This window comes from Euprymna scolopes, chromosome 19, assembly GCF_053919585.1.
Source record: "Euprymna scolopes isolate OS-2025 chromosome 19, ASM5391958v1, whole genome shotgun sequence".
Lineage (NCBI taxonomy): Eukaryota > Metazoa > Mollusca > Cephalopoda > Sepiida > Sepiolidae > Euprymna > Euprymna scolopes.
Genome location: NC_136500.1, coordinates 96,843,749 through 96,868,314, shown reverse-complemented (window position 1 = coordinate 96,868,314; position 24,566 = coordinate 96,843,749). Strand labels below are relative to the sequence as shown.

At 34.3% G+C, this 24,566-nt stretch overlaps 2 pseudogenes; both read left to right on the top strand.

The window, feature by feature from the left end:
- Positions 1-17,632: 17,632 nt before the first annotated feature.
- On the top strand, positions 17,633-17,789 carry LOC145240467 (U2 spliceosomal RNA; annotated as a pseudogene).
- Positions 17,790-20,085: 2,296 nt separating this feature from the next.
- LOC145240476 (U2 spliceosomal RNA) lies at positions 20,086-20,200 on the top strand (annotated as a pseudogene).
- The last annotated feature ends 4,366 nt before the right edge of the window (positions 20,201-24,566 follow it).

The following is a 24,566-nucleotide window of genomic DNA, read 5'->3' as shown; positions in this document are numbered from 1 at the left end:
AAAAAGTGAAGCAGAGGGAATATGGTGAAGAAAAAGGTGATTTTACGTGAATGGATAGTCTGGTGAAAGGTAAATTTTATTTTATATATATATATATATATATATATATATATATATATATATATATATATATATATATATATATATATGTGGAATTCCTAACAGCTCTCTATAATCATTATGCTAGCTGCTTCACTAAACTGTTGAGGCGTGAGGAGGCTATACTAACATAGCCATTAAAAGATGATACCAATCTTAGACGCAAATCGGGTGAGACACAACGCTCTAGTAAATATAGACCCATTTGTTGTCTTACGACTTGCATCTATGATCACCTCTGTTCTGGGGTATACAGAGGAAATGCTTGGGCACCAAAGACCAGTTTTTGATTTATAAGACTATCCCCGAAGACTGTAAGAAGAGGTAGAGTGATATAAGCATGGCTTGGATTGATTATCTAAAGGCATATGATAATGTGGCGCACACGTGGATAATACAATGCCTTGATTTATATAAGACACATTCCATAATCAAGAAAACCATAGTTGTATATATAAAGATGTGGCGTATAACCATAACATTGAACCACACTAATGGGAGAATGGCATTCCTTTATGTGAAAATTCTCAGAGGAATTTTCCAAGGAGATAGTTTATCCTCTTTGCTGTTTTGCTTAGCGATAGCCGGTACTTTTACACTGTGAGCCAGGGCTGCCAACAGGACCCAAAGCAAAAAGGTCAATCACCTGCTCTTTATGGATGACATCAAGCTGTATGGCAGCTCACACGTTGATTTAAGTCGGCTCTCACATATTGTACATACATTTTCAAAAGATATTGGAATGAAATTTGGTCAGGACAACTGTGCCAAGTATTTACTCGTAGCTGGGAAGAACGTTTAAACGGAAAACATACAGCTTGATAAGTGTACTGATATTAAAAAAAGTTAGAAAAATAGGAGCAATACAAATACCTTCGTATAGAAGAAAATTACTCCATTAAACATGGCAGAATGAGAAAAAATAGGCATAGAATATGGAGACCGTGTTAAAAAAAATTGCAAAGCTGAGTTCACGAGTAAAAACAAAGTAACTGCTATGTCAGAAGTAACATACAGCTTTAGCATTGTTGACTGGCCATAAAAGGACATGAACTAGTTAGACACTAAAACTAGAAAATGCTGACACTGTAGAGAGTAAAGAAACCAGTGTCTACAAAGGCTGAATCTGCCCAGAGTAGCATAATTTATGGGTCTTTCAGAAATTGAATACGAATACTGAGCCACTATTCTCAGCATCGAGCAATATCTGATGAGGTCCCAAAATCTAAACCTTAAGATGGTATTAAGAAACAAAAGCCAGTAGAACTACCTCCAAACAAAACTGATCAAACATTTGGAACAAGACTTTTTTACAAATGAGACCGAAACAGAAAACAAATCTGCAACGAAAATAATCCAGATAAGTCGGCAGAAATACACAGAGACTTCCATTGCAGAAAACTGGAAGAATGAGCCACGCAACAGTATGCCAAGTATTTCCTGGATAAAATATCACAGGTATACAGAGATAAGGAAGTGACTGAAAACACGATCGCTTCGTTATGATTAGGAGAGAATAATGGCTGCCCAAGATCAAGTATTTATGACCAACGCTTTTAGAAAGACAAGCGATCACAGTAATAACAATAAGTGCAGGTTCTGCTACACAGAAGTAGACGCCTTCCGAGGGGATATTTTATACAAATTACATTATATAACGTGTATACAAGATGAGCATTTACTTTTCGCACAAAATCTGTTATTTGTTGGTTTTCTTCCGTTGAGTATGGTCGGTTCAGACCACTAGACTATCATAGAGAGATAGACCACTAGACTGTCATAGAGAGATAGACCACTAGACTGTCATAGAGAGATAGACCACTAGATTGGCATAGAGAGATAGTAGTGGGTTATTTTACAAAGATGCTCTTCCAATGATTTCTTCGTTATATTAGAGCCCCAAGCATTTCTTACGAAAACAATTTATTCGCGAATTTAAACGAGATCTTATTGATTGCAGACTTAGTCATCATTTTTTTTTTTTTTTTTTTTTTCATAATTTCCTTAGATTTCTTGCCTGTGAGATAAACTGTTTTTTCGTCATCTATAAATGCATTAAGTTGCTTCATAAGAAGTATTTGCTCAACATTAAGTTCTATCTGCATTTCTCTTTCTCTCTCCCTTCTCTCTCTCTTTTTCTTTACTATCAGACCCGATATGAGCAATGGACTCGCTTGAGACTTCTGCCATTTCTGTGAAAGAATGATACCTTTCTCTCCAAAATAACGTGTTTCGACGAATTAAAAGCAACTCCTTAAAAACCTTTAATTATTCATCCCCTGCTTGCGGTCATCATATACTGTTTGTGCTTTCTCGTAAGTTTGGATAACAAACAAAAAAGCAATATTTTATCCTGAAGAAAGTTCTCTTTTAGGCTACTTTAATGATGCAATAAGTGATGTACTAATGTAGGTACAAACTGATGTTGAATATATATATGTGTGTGTGTGTGTGTGTGTGCGTGTGTGTGTGTGTGTGTGTGTGTGCGTGTGTGTGTGTGTGTGTGTCTGTGTGTGTGTGTGTGTGTGTGTGTGTGTGTCTGTGTGGTGATGGTCACTTCTTTATAACAGAAGAATTACATCCCTAAGTCATTTTCAATATCCGGTTTTAGGAATCGTTGAGTTACATTTACATATTAAGATACGCAACACACAGCTACTATGAAATTCTTACGTGATTCAGTAAGTCCATGCAGTAAAGCAGGCTGGTCTCGTGAAGATCATATAGATTATCAGAGTTAATTATTTCCGGAATGTCTAAACAGATTCTGTCCGCAAAAGTACGTTAACGGACACGCTTTAGACATACTGGTCACTTTAAAGTCTATGTTCAGGATTTTCAGAGTGTCATTAATTAAGAAAATATTTAGCGTGTCTCGAACGTTTAATATGCACTTATTTAGGGTTCCTGTCATCTTTCATCTAAACTAGAAACCTCTCCCGGTTCCTGTCGCCGAAGAATGCAGAAGTATAGCGAAGATGTTTATGAATAAATTCTCACTATTAAGAGACTGCAAGATTTCATTTTCTTGTATAAAATATGAACACGTAATACCAGAAATAAATAGCCACCCTATAAAAATAATTCATACATGTTTAAAGTGTGGAACATTGATCTATGTTTAGTCCGTATAGGAGGGTTCGCATTGGTTTCAGCCATCTTCTGAGATCTTTCCCGTGCGAATTTATCCTGAATCTTATTTTAATGATGATGCGCAGTAGATCGCTGATAGATTATTTGCATCTTTCTACCGCTCCAGAGAATATCTTACTCTCAAGGCAATCTTCTTCTTGTATGAGATTAAAATATGTTCTCTTTTCACGCCTTGTGAGATGTCGCTCAGAGCATTCATTTCTGTCTTGACAGCGTACAAAGGCGAATTCGAAACCTAATGTTGATGCCCTTTTTCTCTCCGTTACTGCATAAAATCATGTTCGTATCAGCACAGGCTGTTTATCCCATTTTATCTTAGATTAGCGTAATTACAGGCATGGCTGAATTTGGTCAGACGAGAGCTGCACACAGCATCTGTGGTTTCGTTGTGCTTGCTTCGTTGACTGACACATTTAGAGAATTACAAAAAAAAAAGCAGTGAGCGTTTAAAACATCATTTTAGATTACTTAGCATTTATCTGGGGGGTCATCAGGGAAACCATACTATAGATAAATAGTGTGCCGTTTTCCTCCGGAAATCCAGCGCGTCCCCCGGTAAAGGACAGCTTCGAATAACCAATAAGCATCGTGGACAATGAGGAACAAACATGAAAAATGCCTCGAAAAAGGAATTTATACTGGATAGTCGTCGCCTAGCATGAAAGAGCGAGAAGAGGAAAGCAATGGTCCAAACCTTCTTTCCCCAGAAGGTGGCGCCACAACTATTCGAGAGGCCAGGTAAGGACAGCCACTAGTCCATGGCCAAGATGCTTCTAGCGTCCTTCCTCCATCTTAGCTGACAAATACCATAAAAAAGAAAAGGAGAGGATTTAAAACTCAGTCATTGAACAAAAGAAGGTTCTCCTACACTGCAACCATTATTGAAGGTTTGAGAAATGGGAACACGGTACAGGCGAGATAATAATTGAAAGGGCAAAGGCCTCGAACCTTCCAGCGGAGAAAAAGGAGACATCCTTACCCAACCTGCGATCCCTCATCTCACAGATGGGGAGATACATTCTTCAAGCGGAAATAGACTTCAACAGATATGAGACTTTGAAAGCCGCTGAAGAGGACCACTGTAGGGTGCAAGGTGAGGAGTATGAGAGTTTGACACGTATATGGGCAATCAAAGTACAGAACAACAACATGGAGGGAGATGTTTTTCCACTTTCATCCAGAAAAGGCCAACTTCGCTCCAGGTAGGATAGCAACACCATGTCATAATAGCCTCAACTTATTCGCCAAAGAAAACTAGACAACAAAAGTTGAAGCCCTTATGGCGAGCAATAGATGTCCCCTAGAGAACCCAATCACAATTCACACAATAGAATAACTCTGACAATAACAACAACTAGCACCAACCTCACCATCATCACAACCTAACCAGCTGCTCCGACAGGTGTCCACCAACCCTGAAACTCTTGCGTTTCTAGAGTCTCCGACTGACATAAGACCTGTCTCTCCGCTGTGAACTCCACTACCGCCGATCCAGGAATCCACATCACCTGACCAGAAGCCATCACCTGGATCATCGCCACCATCAGCTGTATCAGAGGAACATGATGATCAGTTGACTGTGGAGGAGTAGCTCAGCAACACAATTGAGAAAGTGAGGGCTATAAGGGTGGAGAGCAGACCACGCTTGTCCAGGATCAAAGATTCCAGAAGGGCTAAGCCAGTTATAGCCAAAGTCAACATCGCTCTCCAAAGGCTATTACCAACAACATTATACGTCATCGAACTCAAACAGGTCACATATGCATCAGAGCTTTACATCGACAGAAAGATAAAACCTCGTTCTTAAAACCACCACCGTCGAATAAGGCCCAGAGTCTCCAGACCAACACCTCACTGGAAGATCAAGTTGCAAAAAATAACTTCTGCAGGAAAGAAATAAGCCAAATAAAGCAGTTCCGTGCAGATCTCTGGGCACAGGATTGACTGAAGGCCACTATCAGAAAACTGCGGACCAGATACCACTATCACAACATTGAGGGACTGCATAATACTACTAGGGAGCTGTAAAGTAAAATACCAGCACTTGCCCAGAGAATCAAAAACAAAGAGAACACAATCAACTCCCAGAATCAAAACCAGCAGTTTAAAACCATCCAAAGGACTTTTACATGCAGATTATAAGGGACTGTAGATAGTCCATCTGCAGAGTAAGACCTGGAAAAATATTGGAGACTCCTATTTGAAACAGAGAGTATATACAACCAAACCAGTCATAACCCCTGGTACAGTAACAAGAAAACTGGCACAATTCTCTTATCACAAAAAACTAGCACTGACAATGTCCCAAATTTCTGGCTGAAGCAGTTGACTGCACTCCATTGTCACTGCAGCGACTGCTTCAGCAAAATGCTGAGATGTGATGAAGCCACACCAACCTGGCTGACAGAAGGGGATACCAGCCTCATACCCAATGCCGAGGAGACACAACGCCCAAATAAATACAGACCAATATCTTGTATAACAACCACCTACAAGCTTTTTACTGATCTGGTAAAACTATGACTATCTATCTTCTGGAACCTACCTTATCTACAAACAGAATGGAGAAAATAACTCGGTACCAAGGACCAGTTATTGACTAACAAGATTATCTTAGAAGACTGTAAGAAGAGGAAAAGGAACCTGGCCATGGCATAGATTGATTACCAGAATGCGTTGGACAGCGTACAACATTCATGGTTACTTTGGTGTCTTGGGTTATACAAGATCCACCCAGTAATCCAAGAAACACTAGCGGCTCACTTTCAGATGTGGAAAACCACCATATTACTAAGTAACAATGGGGGAAAGACCATCATCTCTGAGGAAAAGATCAAAAAGGGAATGTTCTAAGGTGATAGCTTATCTCCCTTACTTTTTCGTATGGCAATAGACCCACTCAGCAAGCACCTGCATAACAGTCAGAGCGCTTACACCTTGAGTCAGAACCGCCGTTGAGATCGAAACAAAGAAGTGAATTATCTAGTCTTCATGGGTGATCTTAAGCTATATGCCAGCTCTGACGCCGAGCTGCACCAGCTTTTGCAGATAGTACACACCTTCTCTAATGACATCGGAATGAAGTTTGGCCTGGATAAATGTGCCATGTGTACGCTCAGAGCACGGAAGATGACCTACACAGAGAATAATAGCTAGATGAAGACACCGACATCAGAAATCTAGAAGAGCACAAACCGTGCAAATGTTATTGAAGAAAACGACAACATACAACATGTCAAAATGCGGAAGAAGGTTGGATAAGAATATGTACGCCGTGTGAGGAAGATCTGTTAATTACAGTTTACTAATAAGAGCAAAATAACTGCCATTAAAAAAATAACCATGACAGCTTTAGCATTATTGTCTCGCTACGACAACACATCAACAGTCTAAACGTAAAAGCCATGGAAGATGCTAACGCTTCATTGAGTAATATACAGAAACAGTGTCTACCAAGACTGTAATTACCCAGGGAAAAAGGAGGACTGAGGCGTTAAGTGATCAACTACCAATTTAGAGCAACTATAGGGAGACAAATCCAGTATCTGAGAAGCTCCTAGAACCACACCTTTCAACGGTATATTAACATCAAGAGACAAGAGCCAGCAGAACTACATCAGTCACACAGCTGACCAAGTATTTTGGACAGAGCTGAGGCTTAAACACCAAATAAGCCTACTACAGAAATAGCAAGAAAGAGCCGACTGTAACGTGATCAACCTGAGGGAGCAATTTGTCCATCATTGAGGAGCTTTAGACCCCCCAGGGGCCTGAGGAGGGCCGAATAACTATGCTAAGATAGCTTTAATCGATCCCGAGTAATGGTAGATATCCCGGAGATTTAAAATAGAGTATATAAATGTATATTTTATTTCATTGTCAAAATAGATATATTTGCTTATTGTTTGGAAGTCAGAGAGAGATATTTTGTATTCAAAATTGACTACAGAAATCTGGGAACAATAACAATTGACATTATCTGGTCTCGACGAACTCAGAGACAGATGTCGGACTGACAGATGGTGACCTTAGGCGTCATGAGAATTAAATATTGACTTGAATCTCAGATTGCAAAATTAGTGATATGGCCAAATTGCACACCCGCAAAATTTGGGGTTTTCCCCAATTTCGTGGCGTAATTTGATTGGCTTGGAGATTTCCCACCTCGACCACACACCTTACTATATAGCGTTAGTGCCGTGCGAATTTCGTCAGTTTCGAGGCAGTTTCCAGCGAGAGTTCGTGCGCGGAACTCGAAGTAGCCGCACCGTTCCCTGAAGACGTGACCCCTCCTCCAAACCCGTCTGACACTGTCTGTGAAGAGAAGAGAGACGTGAGACTTTTAAAAAACTCACTAAGAACTGAACGATATTTGTAAAAACATTTTGTAAATAATTTTGTGAATTAATTCTCGTAGAATAGAATTTCACGTGTCTGTTTTTTCTTTTGCCTGCGGCTTCGATATTCGCTTTCAGCATACAGGATTCAATGTAATAAGGACCCTCTGAGAAGAACCGGACGATCCGAGCCGAAGTTTCCAAGACAACAGGGGGTCTAGCGAACTTCATAAGAGGGGGTGTTACAATTTAAATATATACAATTAAAATATACCAACACCTTCTAAAAGAGTTATTTTGATGAGTGGGCCAACATCAGCATGCAAAATATTTTCTGAAGGAACTCTCTCGGGAATGCATAGACAAAGAATTTCCTTAGACTGGCCCAAGAGTGGATCCCTCCGCCACGACCAGGATAGAGTCATAATGGCTGCTAAAGATCAGGGATTGATGACCAATGCCTTTTAGATGATGTAAGATTTAAGTAACGACAACAGATGTATGTCTTGCCACACGAAATTGAAAAGTGTGAGCGACCTGGAATCAAGTTGCAAGGCTATGGCTACTACAAAGCAAGACATGATGGTGTGTTTAAGTATCTCTACTGGATCATCAACAAAAACGCTTAACGTTCAGTGTAGCAGAAAATCCTGGGAACATCAACCTGGAAGAACTCTTGGAAATGAGTTATACGCATTATATTACGACCATATAACCCCCATAGCCACCTACCTTGAAAATGATGCTGTCAAACCTGACATTTAATAAAACAAAAATAGTGGCAACCTTGGTTGAAATGAATGCCCCGAATGATGGAGGTGTGAACAAAGCTGAAAGGGAGAAACAACCCAAACATCAAGATCTCATGTATGATATGAAGAGAAACTGGAATCTTAGGGAGACGTTAACCATCCCAGGGATTATAGGTGCCAGCGAGGATCCTGAAAAGAGCTCTCGGCTGAAGTAAATAAAAAGCGAGTGAATGTTGGCAGCTGGTGTGACTGCCCCATACCCAGCTCATCACCCAAAATTTAGGTAAATCTGAAGGTAAATCTGAAGGTAAAATCGCCGCATATCTCGTATTCCATATTCCACTGTTATTGTCTCGTTTCGGTCAGTCATCACTGCCATTATTAATAATAGATGGGTCAGTTTACTTCCGTCAAGTATGTGTATATGATTACTACATCTTTTTGTTTGTATTTTTATATGAAAGCTAAACAATTTTTGATGTATGATGTAACTATCGAAATTGTTGTTGGACAACGTTACTTTGTTGTCAGCATGTTAGAAAAATTAACTGCGTAGGTGATTTGTGTTTATCGCAATAGACGAGATCTTTACAAACGGCTATTTTATAACTATTTCACTTTGAAAATTGGTTGGTGTACAATTTTTATCTCGTAGTTTTTACAAGAAATTTATAAACATTTTCTTCTTAGATGCTATTAACATATTAAAGATGGGATTAGGTCATCGTGATTTATTGTATGGTAAAATTGAGTCTAGTTTAATTTGGAGTTAGCCTTTAATTAATCTTATATCTGTAAACGTTTGCATATAAGCTAAGTATAGAAACTGCGTTGAATATTTTACTTTTAATGTTGTACATGTAACATCCAGAAAAGAACAGATGCAAAGATAAACCAATCGATCGGCTACACATTAGAGAAAGGTTCGTTGTGTATTAAAATGTATTAGAAGAAGCGATGCAAGTTGTTTTTAAAATTATCTACAATCATTATATTATAATTTTTAATAAATTTCCACCAATTATGAACTGTAAGATTTCTTTACTTTTTTTGTACAGAATATACGAGAAATATTCCCAAAATAATGACTCTTTTTTTTTTTTATTTCGCTCGAGTGGATCAGAGGGGATTACAAATTGCTTTATTATGATGACGGGAATTATGCATTTATGATCTGAAATTTAAATTTTTCTGTTGCAAATACTGATAGTCTGTGACTCTTAAAAAACACCCCCTTTCATGGAGGTGCGTCTGAAGCAGAGATTGGATTTCTGGATAAAATGCATTGAAATGGTGGTGACTATGTAAAAGCATATATTCTGGAGCACACAATGTTGTTCGTTTTAATTGTACCAGACCCGTTTTCATATCTCTTCAACATTTTAAGCCTCTTACGTGCATGCATCATAAAAGTACATAGATACCCTACAAAAATAATTAATAAACTTCTCCTAACAGGGAATGAAGCCACTTAAATATTAGCTTAAATACATTACTTCAAGTAAAAAAAATATCCAACGATCAATTTCGGTACGAGAAACAACACTTTTTCAGCCTTTATTAAAATCATCACTATAGAATATGAGGACTAAAGGACAAAATGAGTGTAACTAGAGTCACGGATCTGCTAAAAAATAAACCCAAGACCCAGTTTCTACTCTCTTCTGTGTTTATTCCTCGAAACGGTATCCTCATTCGATTTCTCTTTTCAGGATACGCGGTCCTTTGGCTGAAGTCCAACCGCCTTGACATATTATGAAAGGATATTTAGCTACTTTTATTGTCACCGTTTGCTTGCACCGGATGACCGATTCCCCCCCCCCCCAAATTCAGTCATAGTTGAATTTGATTAAGCTGGAAGTCCAACTCAACATTTTTGTTTTTATGTTTTATCTGTTTCCTTTATTGACGAACAGAAGTTCTGGTGCAACCAGATCAGGCTGTCTGAAGGTATTAGCTTCCTGAGACGAAATGCACCTAACATTGGTACTGTTTGTTTTTTAATTTCCTTTTTTCAAACCTTTATTATGTTCTGCAAAACCAAAAACGAAATCAACAACCCACCTTTTCCCGCCTTTCCCTCATCGCATTTCTCCTTTCTCTTTCTATCTCCTTCACTTCCTGACTTGTTTCCTAATTTAAAATGTATCAAACATTAATACTGTAACCCTTAAAATGTGCAAAACACTTTTCTCTCTTCTATTGCAAAGCTCATTCATGTTCTGCAAGGCAGGGAACAAAAACAATAAAATCCACTATAAAACAACCGAAACAAACCAAACACTACAAACTAACGATTGAAGATTCAAAGAACTTCAATAATACAAACCTTGTACAAAATAACTGGATACAACATGAATGCTATTTCAAACATAACTGGATTCGGCATTAAATAACCCGAAAAAGGGTTGATATGCCGTAAAACAAAACAGCCAAACCAGATAAACGAACAGCAGTCTGATCCGTACAAAATAGGGCTAAAATTTTGAATATTAATATTGTATGATAATTTCATGTAGCAGTGTCTATTTAAGTAAACGACGAACCAAATAAGCATAAGAATTGAAACATTTTAGCGTCAATATCGCTGCAAATCTCGAAATTTCAATTAAAGAAGGAAAATAAATATGATCTCGTCTTGGTCTATCAGGACTTACTTATAACAATCTTCATTATTAATGACAACAATACACTTCTGTCAGATCTGTGTACTTTGCTGGTAGTATTTTAGATATGCATGATAAACGCTTTCTAATTGATGATCTTTTATGTAATTATGGAAATTACTGTTAAATAAATTTCTTTGATGTTAGCTAATACATAGGAAAAATTGAGTAGACGTTTTTTGCAATAAATGATAACGATTTTTTATAACCAATATTGCTATATGATTGTATTTCACTTTGAAAATTGATTAGCTATGCACTTATTTAGATTTTTACACTGAGAAAATAGAATCATTTTTTTTTTTGTCTTGGATCCTATTAACATATCAAATATGTAATTTTGCTATTGTTTTTTTTTTTTGTTTTTTTCGTTGGGATGAATAAATACGGATTTAGCTTGCAATTATTATTTAAATATTTTTTTTTTATTTGCAATCTCCTCTCTTATTATGAATGTTTAATTTATATATCTAGGATACATGGTCAGTTTAAAAATTGTGTTCAATATTTTACTTTGCAAGTAATTTTACTTTTCTTAAATACCGAAATAAATTACTAAGAGATTTACAATGACAATTTAGACATTATTGCAACAAGTGCATTAATAATATCGTTGGCCATTTAAAAAAATCTCCACTTATTATTTCCCAATATTCCAGAGCAACAAAGAATAAAAAAATATATTTATAACGATTTTATCATATATTTGGAAATATATAAATGTTAACCTCATAGTCCTCTACTTTATAATAAGGATGAATGTGTATTTAGTTGTATATTTATATAAATAAATAAATCTACTTCAACCCATATTGCAAAAGTTAGCGAGTAAACACGTGCCGTTTTCTAGCCCTAAATGAAACCATTTCAAATGGTGAGAACCGAGAAAGCAAATAACAAGTTAGATAACTTTCCCAGATTTTAGTGGACTAATGAAATAAATTCAAAATTCATAGCAATAAAATCAACTTTTCAACTTTTGATGAAAGGTATACACTATACAATATGTGTGTGTGTGTGTGTGTGTGTGTGTGTGTGTGTGTGTGTGTGTGTGTGTGTGTGTGTGTGTGTGTGTGTGTGTGTGTGTGTAAACGAGAGAGAGAGAGACAAAGAAAGAGAGAGCGGGAGATATATGATGATATGAAAATAGCGAATTAATGCATTTCCGGTGATCCCTTGCCACAAACATACGGGAGACATGCTGATTACGTCAGTAAGCAGACGCTAGATTAGAAATTCTTATCGCTTCCCGTACGCAAGGCGTAAAACAATTTAAATGCTACGAATGTAAAATAGGTCTGGTTTAAAATGAAGACAGACGCTTTCTGGGTACTTGGAAATAAAAATCCAGCAGATTTCATTTTAAATAACTTAGTTTCGCTTGTTATTTCCAAGATATTATGATTAAAATAACAAAAAACTACTACTACTACTACTACTACTGCTGTTACTGCTGCTGTTAATCTTATCGTCATTATAAACTACCGAGTAATATAGTGGTGAATTTTGTAGAAAGAAGTTGTGAAGAGAGGAAAATAAAAGATTCACGGTCGGAACGCTGGTTCACGCAAGAAAATTATCATCAACAATATAAAAATGCGAAAATATTTCCCTATTCGTTAGAAATATAATACTTTTTGAAAAATGATAAATGCTATTTATTTTATCGAATATAGTTTAATAAGAACTAATTTGAACACTCAGTTATAATGAATGAATGATTAAACATTAACAAAACTATTTGAAAATATGCATTATGAAATTGCCATAACTTCGAAAAATTCCATCGATTTCTATTGTCAATTTATTCGAATAATACTCTTTTTTTCTCTTTTTATCAACAAGCAGCATAGGTTTTACATAATTAAGGTCATTTTTTGAGGTGAGTGGGAGAGATAGACTTGTTGGAATGATTGCCGAGTCAGCGGTTAAGCGGCGTGATATCAGTAAAAAGTAAAGTCTGATCTTTTTCCTGCCAGCTTTCAAGTGAACTGGTTACAAAACAGACGGACAATGTGAGTATAACTAGCATCACATTACATGTTTCTCTTTTGTTCTGTCTTTTCATTTATCCAGTGGAGAACCGTCGACTGTATGTATCCCTCTGATCTATGCACTCATTGCTACCCTTAAAGGCATTAAGTTTTTCGTGCAAAAAACAAGTCTCACATGTTTATATGAATTAATTGACACGATGAGTACGACAAGGGATGCCACTCGCGGAGTGTACTATGTGATTATTAGGACTATGACAACAGCATATTCTTTTTATTGTTTGACTCTCGAGTATACACAGCTAGGCACAGTTAATCAACCGATAACGACAGCAATTTATATAAAAGCATAGAAGATATCAACGGATACACCCTCGAGAGTCAAAACAATGAAAAGAATATGCTGTTGTCCTAACCCTAAGTGATTATACACAACTCGGGCAATAGAATACAAACGATGTAAACTATTTCCCTGTATTACTTTCAAATATTTTGTAATTAACACAAGTCCTGCTAGTTACTAGAATTGCACATTCGTAGTACTAATATCAGTCGTTACCAGTTATCGGTGGATATTTCTGAAATCTGAATGACAGAAGTAACCGCAATATTCAGTCCCCTTCTATTATTATTATTATTATTATTATTATTATTATTATTATTATTATTATTATTATATTTTCTTTGATGCCTCGCATATAATGGCTCATAAGTTTTCCTCAAATCTCAATAATACCAAAACAATAATAACAGAGATCCTCGAAAATGACTTTCAGTCTTTAGTGGAATGGGATCGTAAATTTAATTTAACATTTAATGCTTCTTTTCTTTGACAACTACAAAAACCTTCTCATCCACGAATCCTCATCATCGTTAAAACTTCTCGGCTTAACATTCACAGGCAACATGAATTAGAAGAAATACATTAAGGGCATTGCTAACGTTGCTACTTTTACCGTGTTAGAAAATTACTCATACGAGAGTATTCAGTATCTCTACAAAGCGACAGAGAATATTGTTGGCCGGTGCATCTGTCACTGGTCTCTCACTCAAAAGGATTCAAAAGAAGATTCCTAAATCTAATAGGTCCGCACGATCTTCAACCTCTTCTCTGCATGTTTTATAAGTACTTTAATGAAATGTTATCTGATAAACTCATAGCACTTGACATAAATACTCCAGACTAACCCAACACGCAGCAAAATCCCATCCCTTCACTGTTGAGGTGAGTTGATGTCGAAAAGCCTTTCACTCCAATAATTTCTTCTTTCGGACTGCTAGACTTTGACATTCCCTCTCTGTTTCTTTGATTTTATGGCTGTACTAACCCGCAGAAGTTTAAATATAATGTGAACATATATTTCACCGCTCGTTCCTACAAACCGCTGTAATATAAATAGTAACTCCATGCGTTCCAAGTTTTGTTTTGAGTGAAAAGAGTTTTTTTTATATTTAGATTATTGCATTTTCGGTCCATTCTAGTCGTCGTTAGGATAGTGCATCCTTCTTTAGTCTTCCCTCTTTCTTGTAAGCCTTATTTTATTAATTTACGTCGTATCAACTGATGTTGACATAATTCTGTCTTTATGGAGAGGAGAGTTATGTCCTTCTATATATATATATATAGTTTTTTTTTTTTTTAGTTATTATTACTCATTTAAATTCTAACAGCAGACTTATTGTTTGCCTATTAAAACCAGTGGTTTTTGATAAAATCTGAATGATATCAAATCTATTCAATATGGAAATATTTCCTATTCCAGTCCAGTCGTTTTTTTTCGACTTATCTATCCTCTGATGTCGTATTATCCGCTATCACTTTTGTAGTATCAGGCGATATCTATCTTGAGGATAAATGGGCAGTTTATCGTCTTTTCGTTAGATATTGTAGAAGAATCAGAGAAAACAACACCGTTACTGTGGACACCAGTTGCCTATTTCCCTTTAGGACAGAGATTCCTGGAACTGGGAGACGAAGGCAATTTTTCCTTATGTTGGGCCGATGCACACTTGCATCAGTGTAAGACTCTGTCATAGACTTTATTACCTACCTCGTATGGTAGGGCCGCTACGAGAGTGAGTAAACCCTTTGTATTGTATGTTCTGTTATGTAATGTTACTTTCTTCATTTACGTTTGTCGATATGGTAATAAATGTTTGTAATGTATTTGGGTGTATTTTCCTTTTATTCTGTGTCCTCCGGACGCCCATTGACGTGCATGTTTTTCCTTTACAGAAAAAGATAAGTGGTTAAATTAAACCCCAACTATATCATTAGATTTTATCGAAGTAATTTCATCTCTCTTCGATTCGTTTTAATATGTAACACTTTTCGGTCGGATTATGTTTGTTTTTTTAACATTATAGCTATTTTATTTTGACTTACAAATTTCCGGGGTTTTTTTTAATATTCAGTTTTCCTCGGTACCGTAATTGCTATCATAATTGCTATCGTGAAATTGCTATATTATTATTATTATTATTATTATTATTATTATTATTATTATTATTATTATTATTATTATTACAATTACTAGAGGGGCCTGTGGAAATTCCACAACGGTATGTTTCATATGTAATAAATTGCTGCTAGGCATTCTGTGAGCGTTCAGCATGAATGAAGACACAATCATATTATTCTAACCCGTTTGTTAAGCCTGTAAAATATTTATCTAAGCAAGTCTATATATTAATACAGTAGCGTGTAGAACAATACAAAAGGGGCAGAAGAATAAACAAAGAGGCGAGTTATTTATTTCTCCTATTTAATAATGTAAGCACGACGGTAAAAACAACAATATAAAGCGATTTTAAAAATAAAAAAAATAGATGAGTTGAGTGCTATCATCTATAATCGGAAACGAAATCAAAACTTATGAAGAATTCTTGGCAGATTTGCCGTTTAGTTGCACAAATAGCCTCGAACCCTGTTATAAAAAAAAGGACACGTTGGGTCGGCACCGGTATATAGCGCTTAATGTAAACAGACGTTTGTTTATACTTACGTGATTATTGAAAATATAATTCTATGATTAAAATTTAATTTAAATTAATCACGTTGTTAACAAATAAAGAAAATAATGAAAGATGAAGTTTAAAACTGCATCTTTCATTATTTATTTGTTAAACATCGTAATATTTGTATTGTTCAATGTTTTCAATGATATAATAAAATTGTAAATTATAAAATGATACACATTTGATTATTTTAAAACTTTATCTTTCATTATTTCTTTTTTTTTTTATTTGCTAACCAACGTGGTTTACATTACATTATATACCGGTGTCGACCCAACGTGTCCCTTTTTGTAATAATAGGGTTCGAGGCTATTTGTTAAGCGGAACGGCAAATCTGCCGAATTCTTGGCAAAATTATTTGTTATAAGAAATGGAAGGACACAACAAGTATTAAACAACAGTCAATCAAAAGAAAAAAATGATGAATAACACACAACGTAACACATACGCTACCGTATTAATATATAGATTAACAAAAACACCAGCATCATTCGGTCGATTGGTCGGTCTCTCTCTCTCTCTCTCTCTCTCTCTCTCTCTCTTTCTCTCCTTCACACACACACACATACACACACATACACACATACAAAAACAATTAAAAAAAATGTAAACAAATTAAACAATGGAAAAAACAAAAATAACTGCTGTAGATCCGATTACAAAAAATGAAAGTACAGGAACGCATCAATCCCCCCCCACACACACACATAGACGAGCGTAAGTACACACACATACACACACACTCACACACACATTCACACACACACAAATGAAAATTTAGTAGTAACAATAATATTTTAAATAACGAAAAAAACAGCGTCGGTCGGTCGGTCGGTCGGTCGGTCTCTCTCTCTCTCTCTCTCTCTCTCTCTTTCTCTCTCTCTCTCTCTATTATCTATCTATCTCTATCTCTCTCTTTCTCTTTCTAGCTCTCTCTCTCTCTCTCCCTCTTTTAAACAATAAAAAATGTAAAAAAAAATAAACAAAAAAAATAATGTTGTAGATATTATTACAACATATAGAACTAAAGTGCTTTAAAATTAGAAAACTTATAGCGTCCGCCGACCGGAAGATTTGGGTTATCGTGTTTTTACTACGAAATAACTTAAAATCAATTACTTCTTAACAACTTTTGCATTTACCAGAAAGATAAAACCCTAAATTTTATAGAATTAAAAGCAAATATAACGGTGAGAATAAGCTAATCGAACGCCGCTTGGAGCGTTCGTAAATGTGTATGCCAGAATTAATGTGTATTCCAGAATTAATGTGTATTCCGGAATTAAATCTTAACCAATGAAATTTGCCAGAAGCGTGACACACAAAAGAACTCACACGCTATTGTATTAATATATAGATTATTATTATTATTATTATTATTATTATTATTATTATTATTATTATTATTATTATTATTATTATTATTATTATTATCATCATTATATTATTACGCTTATCGCTCCGTCCATTATCATGCTGTGCATCCCTAAAAAAGGAAAGTGGAATATTCCAAAAAGTGGAATATTCCAAATAAACCTTGTCACCCTTGAAAGGGAAATTGAGATATTAAAAAAAAAATGTGTCGCTGTTGAGGCAAAGCTAATAAAAACCATTTGCCTTTCTTTGCCTTTTGGCTAAGATCAAAGTGTAGTATCTGTTCTTCAGATGCTAAATTTCGATTTCTTCTCTCTCAGTGGAAGAGAAATCCTTTACGACTAAGACAATTTTTCTCCACGTTAAAAAACGACCCTGGTGTCTAAATTTGTCCTTTGGGGACGCATTGTGAATAGGTACTCTGTTTAATATAACAAAGTTTTAATATTAAAAAAGTAACTGGAAAAAAGTTATTTCTGATTTAATTACAAAATGCCCAGGAAGTGTTACTCCTGATTAATTATAAAATGCCCTGAAAAATATCCGTTCTGATTATTATTTTTTTTTGTATACTTGCCTCCGCATGAGGGCGGAATTGGACATGAGGTCGGTTAAAAATTTAGGGGGAAACCAGCTCCCCAAAAGGGGTTCTCTGGTCAAGAACAAAAATAAGAATTGTATCAGTAATGAAGGATTTCTCCTCCATTAACCAAGACCAAAAAATAGGGGGATTTAAGTCAATGGAATGCTGAAACTGACAGTACACTCAGACATTCATGTTGAAGCAATGGTTGCCTAATCACTAACCGTGTTAATGTTTTTATGTATTACTTTCGAAAAATGATTGTCGACATAAGTAACATATCCAAGAATTTTGAATAATGATGAAATGTTAGTTAATTGTGTTGTGTGTTTGAAATGAAATAATAATCCAGATAATATATCAAAGTTATTATGTTTGTAGTGGGTGGTTGATAATGTGGGTTAAAAATATTAAAAATAATTGTCGAAATGTGTAACATATCAAAGAATTAAGAAAAATGATAAAGTGTGAGTTAATTGATAGTTATGTTTTTTATGAAATAATCAGCCCAGATAATATATCCAAGTATTTTTTAGAAAGAGAGGTCGATGAGGATGGTTTAAATTATAAAAAAAATTATTGTCGAAATTAGTAAGATACCAAATAATTACGAAAAATGACGAAATGTGATTTAATTGATTGGTGTGTTTATAATAAAATAATCAGCCTAGACAATATATCAAAGTTATTATATAAGTAAAGGGGAAGGAGATAAGGAGGGCTTAAATTATGAAAAATTATTGTCGAAATTAGTAACATATCCAAAAATTACGAAAAAATGATGAAATATTAGATAATTGATTGGTGTGTTTGTAAGGAAATAATCAACCTAGACAATATATCAAAGTTATTATTTAGTAAAGAGGGAAGGGCGAAAATGTGGGTTAAAATTATGAAAAATGATTGTCGAAATAAATAACATATCCAAGAATTATAAAAAATGATTAAATGTGATTTCATGCATAAGTGTGTTTGTAATAAAATAATAAGTTCTGACAGTATTTCAAAGTTATTATTTTATCAGGAGAGGGCGATAATGTGAGTATAAATTATGAAAAATGATTGTCGAAATTAGTAACATACCCAAGAATTATGAAAAATGATGAAATGGAGATTAATTGATTAGAGTGTGTGTAATGAAATAATCAGTCCAGCAAATGTATCAAATTCATTAATTTAGTAAGGTTGGGCGACAACGTTGATTTAAATTATAAAAAAATATTGTCGAAATTAGTAGCATATCCAAGAATTACGAAAAATGATGAAATGTGAGTTGATTGATGTATGAGTTTGTAATGAAATAATCAGCCTAGAAAATATGTCAAAGTTATTATTTTAGTACAGTGTGCGATATGGTGAGTTTAAATAATGAAAAATTATTGTCAAAATTAGTACTATATCCAAGAATTATTAAAAATAAAAATGATGAAATTTGAATTAATTAATAGTTGCGTTTTTTTATAAAATATTCAGTCGATACAATATATCAAATTTACTATTTTAGTAAAGGGAGAGGCGATAATGTGGGTTGAAATTATGCAAAATTATTGTCGAACATAGTAACATATTCAATAATTATGAAAAATGATAAAATATGAGTTAATTAACCGGTGTGTTTGTAATGAAATAATTCGCTCATGAAATATATCAAAGTTATTATTTTAGTAAGAGGGCAGTACAGTTTTAATAATAAAAAAACTAGAATATGATTGTGCCTTCATTCATGCTGAATAGAACGCTCACAGCATGCCCAGCAACAATATATTGCATAGGAAAAATGCTGCTGTGGAATTTCCACAGGTCCCGCTAGTTATTATTTACGCTTATCGCTCCGTCCTTTATCATGCTGTGCATTCCTAAAAAAGGAAAGTGGAATATTCCAAATAGTGGAATATTCCAAATAAACCTTGTCCCTATTTGCAATGCCTCTCCACAGGACAGAGGTAGACACCAGGGTCGTTTTTTAACATGGACAAAAGGTACAAAAATAAAAATTGTCTCAGTCGTGAAAGATTTCTCCTCCACCGAAAGAGAACGAGAAATGGAAGTGGCGCATCTGAAGAAAAGGAAATTGGTGTCGCTGTTGAGGCAAAGCTAATAAAAATGATTTTTCTTTCTTGGCCTTTTGGCTAAGATCTAAGTGTAGTATCTGTTCTTCAGGTGCTACATTTCAATTTCTTCTCTTTCAGTGGAAGAGAAATCCTTTACGACTAAGACAATTTTTTCTCGACGTTAAAAAACGACTATGGTGTCTAAATCTGTCCCGTGGGGAGGCATTGTGAATAGGTACTATGTTTAATGTAACAAAGTTTTAATATTAAAAAAGTAACTGGAAAAGGTTATTTCTGATTTAATTATAAAATGCCCTGGAAAATGTCCATTCTGATTTTTTTGTTTACTTGCCCCCCACCCACCCATAAGGGCGGATTTGAGCATGAGGTCGGTTATAAATTTAAGGGGAAACCAGCTGCCAAAAAGGGGCACTCTGGTCAATAACAAAAATAAAAACTGTACCAGTAATGAAGGATTTCTCCTCCATTAACCAAGACCAAAAAAGGAGGGATTTAAGTCACTGGAATGCTGAAACTGATACTACACTACGAAATTCATGTTGAAGCAATGGTTGCCTAATCTCTAACCGTGTTAATGTTTTTTTTATGTATTACTTTCGAAAAAGCTGCTGAATGGGATATGAAGTCAGTCCCCGAAATTACTCAAACCCTTTACGATTTAAACACTACTTTATTTCAAGTATATTTTTAACAGTGGGGTGGGGGATATTAAATCAGTCCCGAAAATGGGTGAAGCGATTTACGCATTACACATTATTTTATTTAATGTATATTTTTAACATTGGGGTGGAAAAAATGAAGTCGGTTCCGGAAATGGCTGTAACCATTTACGTTTTGGACATTACTTTATTTAATGTATATTTTTAACAGTAGGATGGAAGATAAAAAGTCGGTCCCGGAACTGGCTGAAAAAGTTTACGATTTATACATTACTTTATTTCATGTATATTTTCAACAGTTGGGTGGCGGATATGAAGTCAGTCCCGAGATTGAATGAGATGTGCAAATATATACTATCAGAAAGCGTCGCCAAGTATCGAATGAGATAGGTGGAAAACATATAGTAGCAAAATACCCAGCGTCGCCCGAGATCGAATGACATAGGTGAATGATATATATTAGCAGATTATGCGGCGTCACCCGGGATTGGATAAGATAGGTGAAATATATATATTATGAGAATACCCAGATTGGATTGATTTGTTTGTAATGAAATAACCCACCCAGGCAATATATCAAAGTTATTATTTAAGTAAGGGGAGCGACATAGTTATGAAAATTATTGTCAAAATTGGTAACATATCCAAGAATTATGAAAAACGGTGAAATTATTGTTATGATATAATAAGCCCAGACAATATATCAAATATATTATATAAGTTGGAGGGAGAGGCATAATGTGGGTTTTTGATAAAATTATTGTCGAAATTAGTTACATATCCAGGATTATGAACAAAGATTAAATGTGAGTTAATCGATTGTGCCTTTATAATGAAATAATCAGCCCAGGAAATATATCAAGGTAATTATGTTAGTAAGAGAGGTCGATAAGGATTGTTTAAATTATGAAAAATAATTGTCGAAATTATTAACATATCCAAGAATTATGAAAAATGTAATATGTTATTTAATGCATTAGTGTGTTTGCAATGAAATAATCAGACCAGAAAATATATAAAAGTTATTATTTTAGTAAGTGGGGCGATGATGTGGGTTAAAATGATGAAAATTATTTTCGACATTAGTAACATATCCAAGAATTATGAAAAATGATAAAATGTGAGTTAATCGATTGTGTGTTTATAATAAAATATTCAGCCCAGGAAATATATCAAGGTAATTATGTTAGTAAGAGAGGGCGCTAAAGATGGTTTAAATTATGAAAAATAATTGTCGAAATTAATAACATATCCAAGAATTATGTAAAATGTAATATGTTATTTAATGCATTTATGTGTTTGCAATGAAATAATCAGACCAGACAATATATCAAAGTTATTATTTTAGTAGGTGGGGCGATGATGTAGATTAAATTATGAAAAAATGATTGTCGACATTAGTAACATATCAAAAAATTACGAAAACTGACAAAATGTGAGTTAATTGATTGGTGTGTTTGAAATGAAATAATAATCCAGATAATATATCAAAGTTATTATTTTAGTGGCAGGGGGTTGATAATGTGAGTTAAAAATATTAAAAATAATTGTCGAAATGAGTAACATATCCAAGAATTAAGAAAAATGATGAAGTGTGAGTTAATTGATAGTTGTGTTCTTTTATTAAATCATCAGCCCAGACAATATATCCAAGTATTTTTTTAGTAAGAGAGGGTGACGAAGATGGTTTAAATTATAAAAAATTATTGTCGAAATATCCAATAATTACGAAAAATGACGAAATGTGATTTAATTGATTGGTGTGTTTATAATAAAATAATCAATCTAGACAATATATCAAAGCTATTATATAAGTAAAGGGGAAGGAGATAAAGAGGGCTTAAATTATGAAAAATTATTGTCGAAATTAGTAACATATCCAAAAATTACGAAAAAATGATGAAATATTAGATAATTGATTGGTGTGTTTGTAAGGAAATAATCAACCTAGACAATATATCAAAGTTATTATTTAGTAAAGAGGGAAGGGCGAAAATGTGGGTTAAAATTATGAAAAATGATTGTCGAAATAAGTAACATATCCAAGAATTATGAAAAATGATTAAATGTGATTTCATGCATTAGTGTGTTTGTAATAAAATAATAAGCCCAGACAATATTTCAAAGTTATTATTTTATTAAGAGAGGGCGATAATATGGGTACAAATTATGAAAAATGATTGTCGAAATAAGTAACATACCCAAGAATTATGAAAAATGATTAAATGGAGGTTAATTGATTAGTGTGTGTAATGAAATAATCAGTCCAGCAAATGTATCAAAGTTATTATTTTAGTAGGGTTGAGCGACAACGTTGATTTAAATTATAAAAACATATTGTCGAAATTAGTAGCATATCCAAGAATTACGAAAAATGATGAAATGTGAGTTGATTGATGTGTGTGTTTGTAATGAAATAATCAGCCTAGAAAATATATCAAAATTATTATTTTAGTACAGTGTGCGATATGGTGAGTTTAAATGATGAAAAATTGTCAAAATAAGTACCATATTCAAGAATTATTAAAAATGATGAAATGTGAGTTACTTGACAGTTGTGTTTTTTTATAAAATAATCAGCCAATACAATATATCAAATTTAATATTTTAGTAAAGGGAGGGGCGGTAATGTGGGGTGAAATTATGCAAAATTATTGTCGAACATAGTAACATATTCAATAATTATGAAAAATGGTAAAAGGTGAGTTAAATGACCGGTGTGTTTGTTATGAAATAATCAGCCCAGGAAATATATCAAAGTTATTATTTTAGTGAGGGGGCGATACAGTTTTAATAAAAAAGTAGAATAATATGATTGTGCCTCCATTCATGCTGAACAGAACGCTTACATCATGCCCAGCAACAATATATTACATATGAAAAATGCTGCTGTGGAATTTTCACAGGTCCCGCTAGTTATTATTATTATTTATGTACTTGTTTGTTTCATGTTTTTCGTTAATAATACGGTTCTCAACATGATGACAGTAATTTCTGTATTATTTTAGTATAGAGTTTACATGATGTCTTTCTCATTGGTTTGTTTTTTCTCTTCCTGTCCTAAAGTTTTTCCTTTATCTTTTTTCTCCAATGGTCTTTTAACTTTAATTTCTTTCCAATTCTTTTCTTCTTATGGTGTATCAATAATAATAACCCTGTAAAAATATTGGAAACATCCTGCAAGGCACGACTCAGATTTTTAGTCTTTCAGAAGTCATATTTACTCTTATCGCAGGCTTGAGTGAAAATAGTTTAAAGGTGAAGATCACTGAAGTAAATACATGGCTTCATCAAGGTGATTGTTGTTTTTACAGATCTACGATATTATATAAAGGTTAATAAAGGATATTATGCACGCAAATGCCATTCATTGATCGGACATTTCTACTGGTTAAATATCAAAATTCGCCTAATTTGGAACAGCGTTCTATAAAAGCACACTCTAAAAGACGTGTGATTTAAGCTTAATAATGACTCTAACGAACACATCCATGCTCTCAAAATAGTGATACCTCAATTAAAAAAAAAATAAACCTAGCTACATACTCGAGATTCTTTCTGAAAAATCAACCTATTTTTTAGAAAGATTCGCAGCTTAATATCCCAAAACACCACTGTCGGTCAACCTGATGTTTTAAACTAAAAGATTGGATTCATTAGTTTTGCTCCATTTCGTGTAAATCCCATAATTTACGTACAAACTATCGTTCATAAATAATCATCGTTCATATATAATCATCGTTCATAAATAAATTCGAGTCTTGTAAACTCTTTCCTTTTCGTACTGTTTTTCTCTTCATTTCTTCTGTTACTGTTTGCTTCTTCTCAAAACTTACTTTTTTTTACGTTTCTATCATGT